At 50.7% G+C, this 16,171-nt stretch overlaps 1 long non-coding RNA gene across 1 annotated transcript; it reads left to right on the top strand.

Annotated features, from left to right (window-relative positions):
- The first annotated feature begins 8,307 nt into the window (after positions 1-8,307).
- LOC103886086 lies at positions 8,308-10,388 on the top strand. The gene is made up of 2 exons (XR_649520.4): positions 8,308-9,100; positions 9,457-10,388. It is a non-coding gene; the product is annotated as an uncharacterized LOC103886086 (long non-coding RNA).
- Positions 10,389-16,171: the final 5,783 nt, after the last annotated feature.

Here is a 16,171-nt window from a genome sequence, read left to right as displayed (position 1 = left end):
TGCAACAGTGCAGGGAGGTAGAGGCAATAGAGGCCACAGCCTGTGCTGGGCAGTGGCAGAGGTGAAGCAGGGAGCCTGAGAGCCATGCAGGAGACAATGAGACAGGCTTGGGGAAGCACGGGAGCAGGAGGAGGCGATGGTGACCTCTAGGCCTCCAGCTCTGCCACTAAGGTAGACAGGGTTCTCTTTTTATAGACAGGGACCCACAAAAGGAGGAGGTTTCAGCAAAAGATGATTAGTGCAGCTGATAAACGTGCAGCTTGAGTGACTGAAATGTGCAGTGACTGAAATGTGAGTGCCTCAAATGTGCAGTTTGAGTGGCTTCCTAGAAGGACTGGAGGGCTTTTCTTTTTCCATCCAATAGAGAGAGGTGTGAGAGGTTTCAATGCTGATGAACAGGAGCCAGTACAGATTGTCCAAGACAGAACGATGCTGGTGTGCAGCCCTTTGAGTCTGTGCATGTTCATGCACATGCACGTGCACGCACCAGGTGGACAGAGGGAGAAACAGTGGCTGGTGGGGTCCAAGAAGGTTCCTATGTCACTCATTTGTTCATTTTGGCAGAGCTGAAAGGCTTTCTGTCTGATGATTTACCTTTGTCTGGGAAGCAGGTACAAGGTGACAGCAGTAGAAGGTGAGTCAGAGGGTGTAGGGTCCTGCCCTACACTGATTTCTCAGAAGGTAACTGGATCTAAGGCCTCATCACCATTAAACAGGCCTGGTGACACCTCCCTGAAGGGCTAGTGAGGGCCTTTGGAGCAAGAGTAGTCATGAGAAACATCAGCTGGGGAGAGCAAGGCCAGGGCTTCTGGTCAGTGGCAAGGCCAAGACCCAGTCCCAGGAGCCAGGAGGAAGCCACCTACCCAGGGCAAGGACAACTTGGAAGCCCTCCGAGGGCAGGGCTCTGGTAAAAGGAGGGTGGGAGGTGTCAGCAGCCTGGGCTGAGCTGCAGAAGATCAGAGGAACCACTTTTTAGATGGCAAAATCTGTGTAGAGGCTCAGAGATACAAAAGAGCTCAGGATGTTCCCCAGCTGGCATGCAGTTGGCAGACACTGGAGAACAGGGTCTGGACAGCCCTGAGTGCCCCTGTCACCACCCAAAGCTCAAAGCCGGCAAGAGTATCAGGCAGTGTCCCAGCCTCCCCTAGCCCATCAACAGCTCTGTGTTTCTCATTTGCTTCCCTGGTTTCCACCTAGAGAAACTCAAGCCTTTCCAATGGACCAGTCAGCTGAGCCACCTGCTCAGTCCTGATTCTGAGTCTACCTCTGGATGCTGCCTTCTGGAGCTTTTCTGGCTCCATAGATGGCAGCTGGCTCAGCTTCGATCACCACTCCCCACACCAGCTCCAATGACTCAGGATGGCAGTTCAGTCAATTAAAATCCTGCCCACTTAAATGCATCACTATTCGGGTGAAGATGTCAGATACGAGGGTTGAGACAATGAGCTTCACAATCCTAATCTTGTCTCTGTCCCTCAGTTCACACCCAGAACCTCTTGCAGGCCAGCTGTGCACAGCCAGTCCAGCTTGGCTCAGAGCATAAAACCAAGACAGCCTTAGACGGAAAATCAATCCCAGAGAACTAGGTCACAGGTGACTGCTATTCTGGGTTTCCCCTTGTCCCTACCAAACCCCTGACACTCTGGCTGGAACAAGTTCTGGCCCATTATTTTAACACCTGGTTAAGGCTTTGGCTTGTTTTTCATTGCAAGAACAAGTTGTCTGCAGCATGACAATTTTCTTCTGCTGACAAATGAATTGTGTAGGCTCACCTGAAATTCTGGGCCAGGTATGTCCTGCTCAGAAGCTATTTTAAGTAAAACTATTTAAGGCAAGTTCAAGATCATTTAAGGCTCTTAGATCTTTTAGGGCCCTGGCAGCCAGCCTGCCTTTTTATGTTCAGACTCAGAAGCAACAAATTAGCTCAATACCCCAGGCAAAGCAAAAACCCAAGGGAAAGTATGGCATCCAAGAACCACCCTTAAGATAAACGTCATTTCCAAGAGCAGCAGATGCTGAGCTGTTGTGATTTGGTATGTGGAGAACACCTTGCTGCCATCCTCTTCACACAAGCAACTTGTCTTTTCTCAGTGTCACAATGTCAAAGGTGACAATGCACACAGGTTGGAGTGAGGGTGACTGGAAGGAGCAAGAACCAGGGGAGAATGGAAGGGTTCCTGGGCTCCGTGTCCAGCTCTGTCCAAACGGCCATGTGGCCTGCAGCCAGGCATTCTGTTTCTCTGTCACCATTTCCTTGACAAGTGGATTGGCCCAATCTGGACATCTAAAGTAGGGACTTCTTAATCTGTGCTCGCAGGCACCTGTGCCTCCAAGGGTGTGCTTCAGATGGTCCAGGAGCACCATGCGGTATGTGTCCAATGCACATTTCCCTTTTTTCTCTCTTTAATGTTTTATGTGTATCTGTGTATATGTGTATGTATATAGGTATATATGTCAACATACATGTGTTTATATATTATGTGTGTGTATATATACACACTTGTATACATTACCATATGTAATATACCCCGATACAAAGAAAAAAAAGTACAACATATCTAGGCACAATTTTGTATATAATCCATGTATACATACACACACCCACACACATAAGCGTGTGTTGTAAAGTAGTACACTGCAGATAAAGTTTGAACTTCCTCTCCCCTCCTTCCCTTCTTGGAGGCCATTGCTAACTAGAATTTGATGCAGATCCTTACATCCCACACTTTTATACTTTTACTACATCTATAAGCATCCATAATACAGTACAGATGTGTGGTTTTTGTTTGTTTGTTTGAGACAGAGTTTCACTCTACTCTTGCCGCCCAGGCTGGAGTGCAGTGGTGTCATCTCAGCTCACTGCAACCTCCACCTCCCAGGTTCAAGTTATTCTCCTGCCTCAGCCTCCTGAGTAGCTGGGATTACAGGTGTGCACCACCACGTCCAGCTAATTTTCATATTTTTTTAGTAGAGACAGGGTTTCACCATGTTGGCCAGGCTGGTCTCAAACTCCTGACCTCAGATGATCCACCTGCCTCAGCCTCCCAAAGTGCTGGGATTACAGGCGTGAGCCACTGTGCCTGGCCTGTTTTGTGTGTTTCTTAACGTTTACATGAATATGATCACATTGGACATCTACAATTTGCCTTTTTTCTCTCTCAACATTATTTGAGAGATGTATCTGTGTAGATATAGATCTGCTTTATTCATTTCTAACCACTGTAGAGTCTTGTGTGGTGTGACTATTTTGATTTAGTTCTCTATTCTACTTTAAGGAAGGTAGGTTTTCCCTTCATTTAAAAAATGCCTGCATGGACATTCTTATACAAGTCTCCTTGTGCACATGTGCGAGGGTTCTTCCAGGATATGTCTAGATGTGGACTTGCCGGTGCAGTTCAGCCTCACTGTGTATTGCCAAATTGCTCTCCAAACTATACCAATCTCCACCAGCAGCATCTGAAAGTTCCCATTGTTCTATATCCTTGCCAGCACGTGATGCTAACACTCTTCCATATCGGGCAATGTGACAGGTGTGAAATGGTATCTCATCATTGCCTAAATTGCAGTGCTCCAATAACCCCCAGCGAGCTTGAGGGAAGCTGGGCATCATTTCTTATATTTATTGGTCATTTGGATTTCTCTTCGTTGACTTCTCTATTCATAAACTTCCCCATTTTTCTACCTGGCATGTATCTTTTTTTCTGAGTGATTTATAGTTTTCAAAATAATCTGTGTACTAATCTGTTTGTTACATATTGTAAATACTTTCCCAGTCTATTACTTGCTTTTTAACTCTGTTATGATGCCTTTGTTTATATAGAATTTTTATCTCAATGTATCAATCTCTTCATTTTAAAATTTGTTTATTTTCATGACTTGTTGAGGAACTCCTTTCCCAATGTGACAAAGGTATTCCACTGTATTTCTTTCTAAAAGTTTTATATACATATAAAAATTACTGACAGAGAAACAGTAATCCCATCTGGAATGTACTGTTGTGTAATGTGAGGATCCAATTGTTTTTCCATGGGGAGAGCCTGTTCTCCCAGCACCATTTAGTAAATAGCCCATCCTTCCCCATCCATTTATAACTCTTCAGCTCACACGCACAAGTTCCCACACATGCTTGGGTTTGAGGTGACTCTATTGATGGACTGGGTCCATGTTCAGCTGTTGTCGTTACCACAACTCCCCTCCTCCTCTTCTTTCCCAGAGTTGTCTGAGGTATTCTTGGACCTTACTCTTCCATATGAACTTTATAATTCATTTGCGTGATTTCATATTCCACATTAAAACTTGTCATGGCTTAAACTAGATTACATTGAATTTGCAGATTAAATTGGGGCAACTATGAGAGCAAGTTCTCCCATACACGAACACAACACATCTGTCCCTTTATTTAAAACTTTTTTTTTTTTTTTTTTTTGAGATGGAGTTTCACTCTTATTGCTGAGGCTGGAGTGCAATGGCGCGGTCTCGGCTCACCACAACCTCTGCCTCCTGGGTTCAAGCAATTCTCTTGCCTCAGTCTTCCAAGTAGCTGGGATTACCAGGACGTGTCACCACGCCCGGCTAATTTCTATATTTTTAGTACAGACAGGGTTTCTCCATATTGGTCAGGCTGGTCTCAAACTCCCGACTCAGGTGATCCGCCTGTCTCAGCCTCCCAAAGTGCTGGGATTACAGGTGTGAGTCACCGCACCCAGCCTAAACTTTCTTTTCTCAGTCCTTCTTCTAAATATTTTGTTTCTCTATAAAAGTCTCACCTTTTTAAAAGACCTATTTCAAAGTATCTTACAGCTTTTATGCAAGAATGAAGAATGGTTCTTTTATCTTCTCAGATGTGCTGCCATGCAGGTAGCTGTTGCTGATCAACTCCCTTATTAGCTCCAGTGGTTAATCTCTAGGTTCTTTTGGATTATCCATGTAGTTATGTCATCTGCCGATAATGACATTGGACACTTCCACATTTTTATTCCCTTTGAAATACTGTGGTGTTACCTGGAATGATGAGTACAGGGACAAAGAGAGGCTATCTTGTCTTGTCCCTGGGGATGCATATTTTACAACGGAGAGGATCCACAGCCTTTATCAGATGTTGAAAGGGAGCCAAGACTCAAGAAAGGTGAATAACCACCAGTCTAAATTACCTCTGGACCATGTAAAATAAACTGAAACCAGTTATTAGTTGTATGGAAGAAAGTAAAACAAGCAAGCAAGAACTTTGAGCACAGCAACTATCTGGGAGAAAACCAGGGCTGTGATTCAGGCAAGTACAGAACATAACACTAATTGCCCATTAAGGGCTTGGAGAAAGAGTTTCACAAAGGAGATCTCAGACCAGAGAATATAGCAGAAGAAAATTGAGCAGGGGATGGAACTGTCAGAGGTGACATATGCATACCATGTCAACACAAACAGCTTCCTTCGCTTACTTCACCCCCATTTACTCATCTGTAAGTCAAAGCTAATAATATCTACATCTTATTTATGAGTCACAAATTCTCCTGGCTGAAAAAAAGGCAAATAAGGTTTTCAAAGAGTTCTTATTGAGTGGGTAGAGGCTCAAATGCTCCGGGCCTTTTCCACATTAGCAGTGCACTTAGAGAGGGGAAAGAAAAGCTTGTTTTGGAATAAAGAGTAATATGCCCTCCGTGAGTAATCACACACAAGCCTCTGAGACAGCTCCTATCCCCAACCAGCTAATCCCTGTGTTAGTGAATGTCACCACAGTGCCACTGCCAGCACCATGCCTGAGTGACCAGGCTGCGTGGCATTCATCCTGGCTGCACTGGACAGAGCTGGGGAGACCCCAATTGACTCCCCAGAATATCCTGGGTAGGGAGTGTGCATCGGAGGGAATCTTCTCTCCCATGAGCAAAATCAGGAGAGCAGGCTGCACATAAAAACTCAGCAAGTCAGACAGAGGTTGTCTCGAAGGGCCGGCATGGCCAAGGGTTAGGCATTTCTATTCCCACAGACAGATATTTCCGGGGAGAGTTACCTGTGCCTCTCTGCCTCTCTCTTGCAGTGTGAGCTCACAGCTCAACTTCAGCTCCATTCTGCTCATTTAATTTTAGGATCCCAAAACCCAGGCACTTTGTAATTTATCATGTAGCTTAAGTCACTTTTAGCTGCAGGCAAACTGCTGGGCCACCTGGGCACAGCAGCAAAGTGTGGCAGGAGCCAGGGGCACAAAGCAAACATGAGGAACGCCTTCTTCAGCCTGGACAATCAGCCAGGGAGAGTCAGGAACTACAGAGACGAACGCAGTCAGTGCTACTCGAAGGCAAAATCTGAAATCACAGGATGTTTGGAGGGGCTTGAGTAGTTAAAAAAAAAAAAAAAAATATATATATATATATATATATATATATATGGATATACATGTGTGTATATGTATGTGCATGTATATCTGTATACATATAACATTTTATATATATATATACACACACACACATATATTTAAAAGGTCTCCAAAGATGTGCTAGCATTCTTTCAGATAAACTCGAACGTGCCTTGCGAAGATTCTATCATTCAAATGGTAGAATCTACCCCTCCAGCAGGCCACACACCTAACAGCACATCAACGTGGGGCTTGGGATCCAGAAGAAATGTCATTTCTATCAGGGACGCCACCACACCTTGCTGGCTTCTGCCACGGATAATGATGAAACTAAATTTAACCCTGCCTGGCACTAAGGTTTAGAGTTATGAGTCGGCGCTTCCCTGTCACTTCACTTAATCCTCTGAGTGTGTAGTTTGTAGATTTGTTAACTGCACTGAGAGGTCCCCTGGTGCGACCCCAAACTGATGGCCTCTCCAGGAGCCATAAATCTGGATCAACCCCAACTCACCACCCCTCAACCCGGTAGCTGGTTGAGACAGGAAAAAGGCACCCGCTGGGCGGTCCTTTGAGGGTAATGCCGCCTTTGTGCCCAGGGCGTGGCCTGCTTGCTAACTGACAGAAGAGGTGACAGCCAAGCCCGTGGGGTGCGGGGCTGGGAGGACTCCTCGCTGGCCCCGTGGGGGCCGGTAAGGGTCAGGCCCCGGTCCAGGCTCTGTGGCAATGCAACATTAGATCTTTCCGACAACCGAACAGTGTAGACATTGCCACTAACTGCAAAGGAGCATGTCAGGGAAGTGACTCGCCAAAGGTCACACCGCTCTGCCATCGGAACTGCGGCAGGAGCCCACAAACAAAGCGCCCTCCCTCCTTTCCTGGAGAGGTTTTAAACCCAGGACCCCCAGCCCTACGCTGTCCCAAAGCCTCTCCGACGGCGGCCGGGCTCCAGGGTGCAGGCACCCCGGTCATCTACCTCCGGAGCGGCGGACACCGAGGCAGCGCGAGTCCCCCAGACGCCGGGCCACGCTCATGTCACCCAAGCAGCGGCCGGCCGCCTTGGCGCGCACACAGGGTCCAGAGCCCCGGCTGCCCGTCGAGGGCAGAGGGGCCGGTCCTCCGCGGGGGGAGAGCTGGGTGGGCGGTCAGGACCCAGCGGCGGACGGCGCGCGACGCCCAAGACAGCCCAGCCTTCCCCGGAGCCCGGCAGGTGTCCGCGCCGCCCCAGCTTCTGAGGCCACACTTCCGAGCGCAGGGTTGGGCGGCACTGCCTGGGTACTTGCGGTCGGCGCGCCGGACCTGCGTGGGCGCCCACGAGGGACCCCGAGTCCCCCCAGCCGAGTGTCCCGCGCACGCCCTCCCGGGTGACCCCCCCCCCCCGGCAGGGCGCCCCGGCCGCCTGCAGTCCCCAAGCGGTCCCGGAGCCTTCCCACGCGCGGCCCGGCGCCGGGGCCGGGCGGACAGGACTGCGGAGGCTGCCCCCTCGCGCGCGCCAGAGGCCGCCGGGAAAGTTTTCGGCGCGCGGGGCCGGCCACCAGCCAAGTTAAGAATTAGCCGTGCGCCGCAATACATAGTCTGCCTTCAACCAGGCCATAGCCTGCCAGTGGTTGGTGTAGACGGGGCGCGGCGGAGGCGCCAGAAGAGCGGCAGGCAGCATAAACGGCGGCAGCGCCAGGGCGGCGCGAGCGGCCCGGAGCCACAGGGGCCACCGGCACCCCGTTCCCGCGCCCGCTGGCTGCTTGTCGGTGGCAACGGCGGCAGGGCTGACAGCCGGGGCCGACAGGCAGCGGGGCATAGCGGCGGCAGGCTCGCGCGGCATCCCGAAGGCTGCGAGTGCGCCGGGGGGTGGAGTGCCGCCTTTTAAAGCCGCTCCGCGCCGGGGAAGCGCCGCCGCCGCCACCGCCGCGGGCGGGAGCCAGGGAGGAGGAGGCGGCTGCGGCGCGTTCCCGCCCGCGCGGCCCGGCGGCGCCCCCGGGCCCGCGCTCCTGCAGCCGGGCTCCGGGGCCGAGACCGGTCCGGGAGGCCCGAAACGCCCCCCACCGGGGGAACTTCTCCGCCGACTTTTGGGGCTCTCGGGACGCAGGACCGCCCCAGCGGCGGCCTCGGCCCCGCGAGTTCTGCTGGGAGCGGGGAGGCCCTGGCGTCTCAGGTGAGTCCCCTGTTCCCTAGACCGACCGGACACCCGGAGGCTGCACTCACCTGGCGGGGCCTCAGACGCCCGGCGGCCTCGCCCGCCTCCCTAGACAGAGGGCTTGCCAGTGTGCAGGGTCCCAGGGAGAAGCTGCTGCCGGGAAGACACTGGATCGCCCAGGACCCAGCATGGCTGAAGGGGCATGTTGAACAGGGCAAAGGCATGTGGCGAATTAGCCGGGCTCACGAGCATGTACCCGAGAAACCACCGCACAGAGCCCATCTGGGCAGATGACTGTCTTGGCTGAGGGCAGGTGCCCCACCTGTAAAATGGGGGGAACAGTGGTATCTACCCCATCGGGCTGATTTGAGGATGAGGTCCGCTTTTGCTGTACAATAAGCTGTCCATAAACGTTCGTTTTTATGAGCCCAGGGCCTGCCTTGTGGTAGGTGTTCACTAGATGATGTACACTCTTAGAAGCACCCACTGAGCTGGGACCAGCAGTGGGAAAGTGAGTTGAATCATCCTCACCCCTGTTGCCTGGAGCAGCCTGGTATCCAGTGGATAATGATTTGAAGCACCCTGGAGATGTATGGAAATGTTCCATGACCAAGGAATTATGAAGGGTAAGGATCGCTGCTAGATCCCTTCTGTCATCCCTCCCAGGACCCATTGGTCCCACTGGCCCACTTGCAGAAAGCAAGCCATCAGCCTGCTTAATACAGGAAGTAAAACAAAAAGGTCGAGAAGGCCTTGAGGTGGGAAAAAAGCTGCTTCTCTGATGCTCAGTTCCAGGAGCAGTCTCCTGTTGAGCGTGTAGGATTCACTTGGAGTCTGTGGCTTGGCAGCCTGAGTTGAGAGGCTGGGGCAAGAGGGGATGGGCAGAGGACAGGATCTGCATAGATGGTTTCCGAGGTCCTTTCCAGCCTCGCTCTCAGGAGCCCTTTGGTTTCGTAACCCACATGATTCATCTTTTCTGCAGGTGTGAGTCACCCCTAATGGAGGTGGGAGAACAGGAGGCGTGGTGGGAGGCCCCATCCCAACAAATCACATCCATGTTCACAAGGGCTCCTGCCAAGGGCCCATCTTAGAACCTGGAGATCAATGTCCCACACGGCCTTCCCTTTGCTGCTCTAGATGCAACTTCACCTCCCTGCGTTCCCCTGGCAAGTGGGGTCCGCTGCTTGGGCAGTCACTCCAGGTCTGTCCATGCTGCAGAAGACAGCCACTGTGTGTCCCTCCTACAGATGGACTGGATGCTCACCAGCCCCTGCCAATGGAGAGACACGAGGCCCTCATGCAAACTGGCAGCCCTAGAGGAGAACCCACCATACCTGTTGGACAGAAACAGTACCCAGAACCCTCAGTCTGCCTCTGCCTGACATGGCCTTGGCTGCCTGGCCAACTGGCTTGTAGAAGAGGGATATTGGCCTGAGTCAAGGGGACAGAGTTGGAGGCATTGCATTGTCACCTAGCAGCAGTATGTCTGGGCAACATGTGTTACCTCTCTTCCCCTTCTCCTGCCGGCCAGATATCCCTCAGATTCATCCTGGATCCGGTACTGTTCTTCTTCGAGTATATGGCCTGCTTCAAGATAATGTACACTGCACATCAGCTAAATAATTATAAAGCAGCTAGTGTCTCCCAAGACGGAGCCCCCGCAATGTCAGTGATTTTGACAGGCAGAGGTAAGGGTGTTTCCATAATAATGTGGTAAATTAAGGGATTCAGCCTGATGTACTGAGGGAGACTAAAATGCATCTGAATTTTTATTTGGAGAGATCTGAATTTATTTTATTACAAGTCTGGTCCTTTTGGGCTGAACTTTCCATTTGTCATGGAAGTGCCCTGGCAATATCTTGACTCCAATGTTGTAGGAAGACCAGCTTCCCAAAATGAACATCCTAAATCAAATCGCCTCCTGTGGGTTTCCTATTGATTTACACGGTGACAGGATTAGCTCAATCACAGGAGTACCAGCCCTTTTCATTGTGATAGGATCTGTAATAAAACTTGGCTAGTTGTCCTGCAGGGAGGGGATTTATTACTCAGTCAGACTCTGGCTCTCCAGATGACCCCCGAGATCTACATAGCTCTGTGGGGAGGGAACGGGGTGCTGCTTCCCTAGATTGAGGTCTTTGAGCCTCAGGAGGGACAGGACATGGACCAGAAAGGTGATTGGAGCCTGGTCATATTTCGGAAGTTTTGTGATATTTATACTAACATCTTCTAAAATCAGAAAAGAGGAGAAGACATTGAATGATGTGTTCTCATGCCCACCAGTGATCCCTTTACAGCAAGTACAGGGTTATCCAACCAGAGCCCAGGAATACCCATAGAGCCAAGACCACTGGACAGCAAGAGCCTTTGCGCAGCCTTCTAGGGTGGGATAAGACAGACTTTGATGCAGAAATTACCTCTGTGTAGGGAATAGACGCTTTGCTGAAAAATTGCATTTTTGGCAATATGCTAGGTTCAGCAGGCCAAAGTAGCATCCTTTGAAAAATGTCTGATGGACACCACCTTCAGGATACCAGAGATGAGCATGGACTCAAAGCCCAGCTTTGTCATTTACTCATGTGCAGCCTCAGTAAAGTTGCTTCAGTTTGCCCTACTGAAAATACTAGTAACACTGCTGTCCCCATGCAGAGGTGCTGTGAGGACGACAAGAGCTGATGTGTGCAGAGCCTGGCACCTGGAGCCTGGCACCAAGTCAGCACTCCATAAATAGTGGCAACAGTGACCACTGCTAACCAGGAGCTCTCCAGTGGGATAGAGTAGTTAGGGCTGAATACTCTGACCTTCTCTGGATGAGGGCTCACTGTCCTCATCTATGCCTGGGTGCACATTTTCTCGCATTTTAACATCCCCAAATCAAGAAACATCTCACAATTAGTGTTTTGCAATCACTACTGGCCTGGGCTGAAATTGAGTTCTTTCAGAGGGGGTTTGTGTTTGCTTCTGCCAGTGATCTGGCGACACAACTCCTGAAACTCCTTGGGGATCTGCTGAATGGTGTGACCCCAGAATGAGAACCAGCTTATGGTTCTAATGGTCAGTGCAGGGCATCTCTCCCTATTTCTCTCTCCCCTCGCCAGGGCCAAAATAGAAACCTGTTGATTCCTTGCTGTTCCTCTCCATGGCGGGTTTATTTCTCATTTTCTTCTGTACTGACAGTGGAGTCTTTCTTTTCTTGCCCGCCTGCCTGCCTTCTTTCCTTCCTTCCTTCCTTCCTTCCTTCCTTCCTTCCTTCCTTCCTTCCTTCCTTCCTTCCTTCCTTCCTTCCTTCCTTCCTTCTGTCCCTCCCTCCCTTCCTCCTTCCCTCCTTCCTTCCTTCCTTTTTTTCTGAGACAGAGTTTCACTCTCGTCACCCAGGCTGGAATGCAGTGGTGCGATCTCGGCTCACTGCAACCTCCGGCTTCTGGGTTCAAGTGATTCTCCTGTCTCAGCCTCCCAAGTAGCTGGGATTACAGGTGCACACCACCATGCCTGGCTAATTTTTGTAATTTTAGTAGAGATGAGGTTTCACCATGTTGGCCAGGCTGGTCTCGAACCCCTGACCTCAGGTGATCCACCTGCTTTGGCCTCCCAAAGTGCTGAGATTACAGGCATGAGCCACCACACCCAGCCGACAGTGGAGCCTTTCATTGCTCCATCTTTAGGGAGGCATCTCCTGTGAGACTTTCCATCTTGGACATTTTTTTTTTCTTAGTAATACGTTAAATAATGACACATCTTCCAATTGAAGGTATCTCTTAGATTTGATGACATATACTAATGCTTTCAAGACATATTGCAGTAAAGAAACTTGTTGAATTCTTCCAAATATATTTGCTGTGTCTGTGTATGTGTGAGTGTGGCATCTATTGATATACTACAGAAAAGGTACAGAGAGTACAGCATTTTTTCATGAAAATCTGTTGTGAATCCTCAGCAAGGTAAAGGCTTTTTCAAAGTAATTGCCTGGCTCATTTGAATTTTCAAATACCACATTTCTATCGGGAGAACCCTCAGATACTTTGGGCCAGACAGCACTCAGAGGCGAGATACCAATGGGACTTACAGTCATTCCCTAGACCTGACAGTGCTTCTTGAGCCCAGATAAATACCCACGGTCCCCAGGAACAGGAGGTGTGATGCAGATCACACACAGTCAATGGGCCTGAGACATGGAGAGCCCAGGGCAGACTAGACCTCTGCCTCCCACCAGCCCCCTTCCACCATCCCCGAGAAACCTTTACCCATGCCCAGGTTTCTACAAACCAGGGGTTTCCCCAGCCAGGTCCTCTTCTCTCCCTTTCACACTTTTCTTTTCCCTCCTTTTTACTCACTCCAAATCCCACTCACAGCTGCTGCCCCTAGCAGTGGTGGGTCAGGGGCTTTTGCTCCCCTGCAGCTCCAGGCTCTGCGTCCTTCTGGGCTCTGCCTTCTGCTCGGTGTTCACAGTTTCTCAGTGGTCTCTTCAGTATCTGCTCATTCATGTGACCATCTGGGGTGGGGAGGGCATGGAGCAGCTCCCACTTGACTCTCCTCTCTGCTTAAACTCTCTCTTTATATCTAGATCCTGGTTTTCTTAAAAAAGAGCCTTTGAAAACTGCTTCTTCTGTGAAACAATTACCCTGGGTCTAGCAATTATGTATCCCAGTGTTCCTTTCCTAAACTCCCATGTGGAAATTTAGTGTCAAACAAAGAATTTAGGGGCAAAAAAGCTGAAACTCCCTGAGAAGCTCTTCCTGACCAAGAATGAGAGCTTGGCAATTCATCTCGTTTCCCTTTTCACCTCAGCATCCGGGAGGCTCAGAGCCACATGTGACAGAAAAATCATAGTTCTTTATTTCTGCTTTGCTGCAGTAGGTAAGATGCCTTTGGTTACAAAATATGAGAATGCCCAACTGAAATGAATGCGGACAATAAGGACAATTTGTTATTTTGCAAACAAGAATTTGGTAGTAGGTGGATCCAGGGTTGTTAATTCAGCAGCTCAGTGATGCCGGGACTCAAGATAGCTTTTCTACACTTTACTTGCCTTTCTCCTATTCTTAGGTGACTGCCACAGATCGGAGGATCATATCCTCTCAATACAGCCTCCAGGGAAGAAGCACAGGAGCAACTTTCCATCTCTTGAATGTCTTCTTCTCCCTGGGGAAGAAGCACCTAAATCTCCAGTCCACTTCCTCTCAGGCCCCACCTACCAGATCTGGGTCACAGGCCCACCCCCTGCTGCCAGGTAATCATAGACAGGGTGAGCAGGGCGGCTCAGGTTGCTTTCGATCAGTCTTACCTCTTCTCCTGGGGAACACTCCCTGAGCACATTGCTGCCCCAGATTGAGCAAAACCAGGATGCTGTTAGCAAGGGGCAGCACTGTGGAGGCTGCTGGGTGAGTTCCTTGGGGGTCCACCTCTTCCTCTGTTTCTGTTGTATCACCTTCATATAGATTTTCTTAGGCACACAGCAGAGTCTAAGCAAGTATTTGTCGAAAAGTGGAAAGGAAGGGAGGTAAGGAAGGAGGGAAAATGGGGAAAGGGAAGGGAGGAGGGGAAGAACAAAGGAAGGGAAGAACAAGAGGGAAGGGGAAGGAAGGCTCAAGTATTATTTAGAATTAATGTGTCCCATAAATTAAATAACAACACAAATCAACCTAAGCAGCGGTGACTCTGACTTACCCCACCTTCCTGCCTCCATGCCTGGCAGTGCAAGGATGGAGTTGTACTGTACACAAGCCCAGCAGTGGGGTATGGCTTTTTCCTGTGCGAAGACACCCCTTGGCTCCAGGGTGGGTTTCTGGTTTGTGGCCTAAGTGCTCTTCCCAAGTGAGAGTGAATTGGGAGCTGGGGCTTCCTCCCTAGTCTCGGCAAGGAGAGCAAAGCAGAAGACGGGATGGGAGTGGGGTCTTCGCAGTGACAGGCAGAGGAGGAGAGCTGGCAGGTTATCCCTTTCTACAAAAGTCTGGTTTGGAGAAGCTGAGTGTAGAAATACATCATGGGAAAATGGACATTGCGGGGGACCTGCTGGGCTGTGGTATTCACCAAGTGGCAGGGCTGGGTGGAGCTGAGGAATTGCAAGTTCCTGTAGACCCCGCCCTTTAGCTGCTCTCTTTCTTCAAGAGCACAGAAGGCACAAACACCATTGCTTCTGCATCCCCCTGCCCTGTCCCTCTCCAAAGCTGCCCTTCCCTTGGTGCCCTGGTCCCCAGGGAATACTGCCCTCTGCAGGGTCTTGCTCTGGCAGTTCCCCAAACTCCTAACCCTCTAATCTTTTCCCGTCCCCAGATCCTTCCCCTTAGCTGCACATGTGCCAGAGCTCCTCCAGCCCACCCTGAGAAGGCTTCTTATGCCTTCCTGCCCCTGCCGCCCATTCACCTCACCTCTGACCTCCTGCCTTCACTGCCCGGGGTTCTGGGACAGGTCACATCACATCAGTCTTCACTCGTGGGCCTCTCCGTGCCCTCCTCTCCCTCTCACTCCACTCAGCACCTGCACTTAGCTGAATGCAGGTGGAGAAGAAACACAGCCACCCCAGTTGCTGTCGCCTGGCAGCCATCATTACACACCTCTGGCAGTCGCTCCGGATGCCCACTCCTCCTCTCCAACTCCCATCCTCCATCCTCACCTTCAGCTGACAGCCTTGCTTTCTTCTTACCTCCTTTCTCGGAAGAAACCTTCCTCCTCCACCTGCACCTGCACCGGACTCTGCCTCACAGCACTGCTGTAGGTGGTAGGGCCTACTGAGGACCTCCCCTCCCGCACCTGCTGGATCCCAAGCTACCCCAGCTCCCCAAAGCCGCCGTTTCACAGTATCGCTTTCTCCTGCTGAGTTACCTCCATGAACGTACAAGCATGTGGTTATACCATCTATCTTTAAAAACCCACAGGACTCTCGCCAGCTACTCTCCCATTCTTCCCTTTTTAGCAACACAAAACTCCTCAAGCAAGTCTCCCCACCCACTGTTTCAGTCTCTCCTGCACTCAAGCCACACCCTCACTGCCCACCCACAGCTCTCATCGCCATCACCCGCAGCCTGTATGCTCCTTACTCCCGGGGGCCATTCTCTGACCTCATGTTGGAGGCCTTCCTGCACCTTTGACACGGCTGACACCCCTTGTCTTTGAAGCACATTCCTCTTGTGGCTGCCAAGCCGCCCCTGCTATCCTGGTTCTCCTCTCACCTCTGTGGCTGCCTCTCCTCAGTCTCCATAGCTGGTTCTTTCTTAGCATTGGGGTGGCCCAAGCTCCAACTCTTGGGCAGCTTCTTTTTTGTACCCACCCTCACTCCCGCGATGCTCTCAGTCATTCTCCAACTTTAGGTGCACATTATGTGTGGGTGACGCTCAGTGCCTGTCGCTGGCTTGGACCTTGCTCCTAAACTCCAGGCAGCCAGCAGTTTCTCTGCTTGGATGTCTAAGGCACTTTACAAGCTGAGCTCCTGGTCCTCCCTGTCCCTACCACAAAACGCCCCCGCTGCCCTGCCCTGTCCCCAGTTTTCTCCATTACAGCAAATGCCAACTCCACATTTCGATTGCTCAGGCTAAAGCCTGAGGTCATTGTTAACCCCTCCCTTCACCCCAGCACACTTGTGTCTAGACTGTCAGTGAGTCTGGTTGTTTCTACTTTGAAATCCATTCAGAGTCTGACCACTTCTCACCACATCCCCTGCTACCTCCCTGGGCTGAGCCACCCCCACCTGTCACCTGGTGAAA

Source organism: Papio anubis, chromosome 7 (genome assembly GCF_008728515.1).
Source record: "Papio anubis isolate 15944 chromosome 7, Panubis1.0, whole genome shotgun sequence".
Lineage (NCBI taxonomy): Eukaryota > Metazoa > Chordata > Mammalia > Primates > Cercopithecidae > Papio > Papio anubis.
Note: the sequence above shows the minus strand (reverse complement) of the source record. Positions and strands in the feature narration are given on the sequence as shown.